Here is a 5,000-nt window from a genome sequence, read left to right as displayed (position 1 = left end):
AACTAACATCATCAACAGCCACCGGCTAAATTTACACCTCAGCAGGAAGTGACCTCGTGGCCTACATCCTGTCCTGTCTCGCGGCTCTTTTACCCTGGACAGGAAAGAACCACCCAGCGCACATGACCTTTACGTGACCTCCAGCGCCCTACGCTCTCTCTCTCGGTAGACGTCGTGCTCATCCAGGCCTCGTGAGCGCACGATCTCAGGGTCAGGAGTGTGTGTGTGTGTGATTAGTTTTACATCCTGAGGGCCATCAGACAGGATTTCACAGCCCTGTGACTCTTTCTTGTGATCTCTCTTCTCTGTTACCTCTTTTCAAAATGATCCGTATGTTTAGTAATATACACTCAAAGTCAAGCTACAAAAAAAGAAAGAAAGAAATAAAAGAGAAAGAAAGAAAGATGGGTATAATGATTCAAAATATTATATATATATATATATATATACAATTGTATATATAATATACTATATATACAATGTTATTATATGGTGATTTTACATTATATTTATTATGCATTATAAAATATAAATATTGATAAAAAATATTTATACATAAATCTAAACAAAAATGTATAAAAAATAATATGTACTATATATACACACACATACATAATTTTACATTATATTTATGTATACTTATATTTATTTAGATATTTCATTCTGTTTTGAAAGATATTCATATTTATTTATAATAACTAACATCATCAACAGCCACCGGCTAAATTTACACCTCAGCAGGAAGTGACCTCGTGGCCTACATCCTGTCCTGTCTCGCGGCTCTTTTACCCTGGACAGGAAAGAACCACCCAGCGCACATGACCTTTACGTGACCTCCAGCGCCCTACGCTCTCTCTCTCGGTAGACGTCGTGCTCATCCAGGCCTCGTGAGCGCACGATCTCAGGGTCAGGAGTGTGTGTGTGTGTGATTAGTTTTACATCCTGAGGGCCATCAGACAGGATTTCACAGCCCTGTGACTCTTTCTTGTGATCTCTCTTCTCTGTTACCTCTTTTCAAAATGATCCGTATGAAAGTCTGTGTAGATATTGAATGACAGGCTGATATTAAAAACCTCACTCACAGTTACGTGATTTTGACCCTGCAGGCTTAAAAGAAGATGGATGGGACAACGTGTAGAAAGAAACTCCATAAAGCAGCAACAGGAATCTACAGGGGGCAGACAGAAAGAATAAGGCAACTTTGTTGCATTTATATTAATATTGCAATCTGGTAAACATTAAAACACTGATCGTTCCGGTCCAGATCTTTGCTAAGCTGAAGTCGCAGGTCAGAGTTTACTAAACGTGAACTTTGTAACACAACAGGAGATGAAAGTGCTTGCATTTCATGAACATATACTATATACATTATAATTTATTATGTTTATATATATATATATATACATATTTATTATTATAATCTTATAGTATATATACACTTGTAGTTCTGTATATATATATAAAAGAATAAATAAATTAAATCTTTCAAAATAAAATCCTTTACAGTACAACATAATAACATAAGTAGATAAATCACTCCACAGTCGCTATACAGTATATGTATATCATGGAGGTGATTTTATGATGACTGACATTAGTTCAATATTTTCTCAGTCACATATGATTAGCTAATAAAGCCCATGGATCTGGTTCAGAGGCAGCGAGAGAGTGTGTATCTGTGGGAATATGTCTGTTTAAGGTCTTTGCCATCTGGGTCCACATGCTGAGAGCAGGAACAAAAGGCCAAGAGAAGGAAGTTACAAGGAGAGGCGACCCAAAATAACGAGTGAAAAGAAAAACAGCAGGAGGGAGAGAAAGACAAATAAATAAATCACAGGTGGAGCTGAGACGAGACGCTACGACATACACCTGACAACACAGAGTCACAGAACAACACCAGCACACACTCCTGTAAGTCCAGATCTGTTTCTGTGCTACTGTTAACACAGAGTAAATCAACCCACTCCCACACAAACACAAGCACGCTGGACGGGAACAGAGGTCATTCACCGCAGACTAAGCATGTGGGGTGGATGTGATTGTGTACAGCGGCCCCAAAAATGATTTGGACACTTAAAGGGGCAGTTCTCCCAAAAATAAAAATGTGCTGAAAATTTACTCATCCTCAGGCCATCCAAGATGTAGATGAGTTTGTTTCTTCATCAGATCCGAAGAAATTGAGCATTACACATGCTCACCAATGGATCATCTGCAGTGAATGGGTGCCGTCAGAATGAGCGTCCAAACAGCTGATAAAAACATCACAATAATCCACAAGTAATCCACACCACTCCAGTCCATCAATTAACGTCTTGTGAAGAGAAAAGCTGCATGATTGTGAGAAACAAATCCATCATTAAGAATTTTTAACTTCAAACAAGTCCTCTATTCATAATATTGCTTTCTCCAGGGGGAAAAAAAATCATCTTCGTCTGAATCAGGTGAGAAATATGCACAGATCAGGCACCGTTTACGAGCAAAAACAGTTCTACAAATATGTGGGTGCATGGATTTTGATGTGAGAGAACAACAGGGGATGGACTTTTCCACTGGAGGAAGCGTTATTATGAATTATGGACTCATATTTTGGCCAGAAGTAATGGTTTAACATTTAAAAGCTTTAACAACATATTTGTTTCTTACAAACACACAGATTTTCCCTTCACAAGATGTTAATGGATGGACTGGAGTGGTGTGGATTATTGTGATGTTTTTATCAGCTGTTTGGACGCTCATTCTGACGGCACCCATTCACTGCAGAGGATCCATTGGTGAGCAAGTGGTGCAATGCTATATTTCTCCAAATCTGTTCTGATGAAGAAACAAATTCATCTACATCTTGGATGGCTTGAGAGTGAGTAAGGTTTCAACGTTTTTGAGACCAGTGGATGTTTATGCAATTTAACAGATTACAGTCTCTTTGTGCAATCTCAAATTGATGATCGAATAATAAAACATCCAATTTGATTCACTTTCTCCATGATGTCACCATCATTTTGTATGTTTGACTGCGGTGTACCACAGCTGTTCGCTTTTTGTGTAACATTAGTAGCGTGTGTTTTGCCATCCTGAGTGTAATTCTATCCTCTGCACGCTGTCTGCATAACATTTCTTCAAATAAACTGCCTTCAGATTCTTCCTCTATATGCTGATTTTAGTATTACTGATATACTATTATAGTTGTTGTTAATTAACTTAATATTTTGAATTAGATTTTATTTTCAGATTTTGTTTTCATTTTAATTGTAGTTTGTTTAAATTTAAATGTCTGTTTTAAGTTTAGTTTTTGTAATTTAGTTGTTTTTGTCATTTCTGTTACTTGTTTGTTTGTTTTTAAATGTCTTGATTTTTTTATTAAGCTTCAGCTTTTCGTTGTATTTTATCAAGTTTTAGCTATTTTAGTACTTTATCTTAAACTAAACATAAATCAGAAAGTTGGCTTAACAAATATAGCTAAAATAAAATAAGTTTATTTTATTTTATTATATTTTATTTCAGTTAATGTTTATTTTTTATTTTTTTCAATAGATTTAGTTTTAGCTAATGATAATAAACCTGATGCTGACTGCAACAAATTCCATCTTTTCAAAGCTACAATTCACCCAAAAATGCAAACTCAAACAGTTGACGGTAGCCATTCACTTCCATGAAAAAAAAATACTATGGAAGTCAATGGGTACCGTCAACTGTTTGGTTACCAACATTCTTCAAAACATATTCTTTTGTGTTCATCAGAAGAAAGAAGCTCATTCAGGTTTGGAACAACTTTAGGTTGAGTAAATGATGACAGAATTTTCATTTTTGGGTGAACTATCCCTCTAAACTTCAGATGATGTGAAATAGAAAGTCAGTGGCAGCATATCTTTGGTGGGTGTGTTTCAGGATTCAGTATTGTTCACACACAGGAGGGCAGCAATGCTGATATCACTTCCCGTCTTTGTTCCTGACATTATTTTCAGGCTTTGGAATGTAATTCCTCAGAGACGTGAATGTAAAGGCCCAGAAGTCTAAAAGTCTATCAACATCTTGTTTCATTCTTGTCTAGCTCCCTCAATGCATACAGTTGAAATGTGGTGTTTGAGCATGTGTTTGGGTCAACATGACTCTGTATTTTCAGTATTCATAGTCTGTGTGTGAGAGATGGTTCTTTCTCTGTAGGAAACGTCTGTCAGCATTGAAGTGATTTGAGGGTTACTGCACATTTTCCACCCAACATTAACATCACTGTGTGTGTTGTGTCTGTGTGTGTGTGTGTGTCTGTGTCTGTGACTGTCTGTGTCTGTGTGTGTCTGTGTCTGTGACCATGTCTGTGTGTGTCTGTGTCTGTGACCGTGTGTGACTGTGTGTGACTGTGTGTCTGTGACCGTGTCTGTGACCGTGTGTGTCTGTGACCGTGTGTGTCTGTGACCGTGTCTGTGACTGTGTGTGTCTGTGACCGTGTCTGTAACTGTGTGTGTGTGTCTGTCTCTGTGTGTGTGTGTGTCTGTCCCTGTGTGTGTGTGTGTGTGTCTGTGACCGTGTCTGTGAGTGTCTGTGACTGTGTCTGTGAGTGTCTGTGTCTGTGTCTGTGACTGTGTGTCTGTGTGTGTCTGTGTCTGTGTGTGTCTGTGACCGTGTCTGTGACCGTGTCTGGCTGTGACCGTGTCTGGCTGTGACCGTGTCTGGCTGTGAGAGAGAGAGAGAGAGAGAGAGAGAGAGAGAGAGAGAGAGAGACATAATTCTTTCTGTTGAACTACCCAACTCAGATCAGCACACAATGTTTTTGTATTGTGCAATTTAACATATACATTTAACATTATGTCTATATGCTCGCAGGCTATACTTCTGAAAGCCAATTTGTTAAAAATGTCCTTAAAAATATAAAACATGATAAAATCCAGAATTTTTCACACTATCTGAAATTCACGTCGGCCAAATTATATTCTGCTTTAAAGGTCCCCTGAAACACGCAGCGTTACTCTATGTGTTGACGTCATTTTAACTGAAACAGGAAGACAGGG

Source organism: Sinocyclocheilus rhinocerous, unplaced genomic scaffold (assembly GCF_001515625.1).
Source record: "Sinocyclocheilus rhinocerous isolate Xijiao unplaced genomic scaffold, SAMN03320098_v1.1 scaffold751, whole genome shotgun sequence".
NCBI lineage: Eukaryota > Metazoa > Chordata > Actinopteri > Cypriniformes > Cyprinidae > Sinocyclocheilus > Sinocyclocheilus rhinocerous.
The sequence above is the reverse complement of the archived record's forward strand: the minus strand, read 5'-3'. Positions refer to the sequence as shown.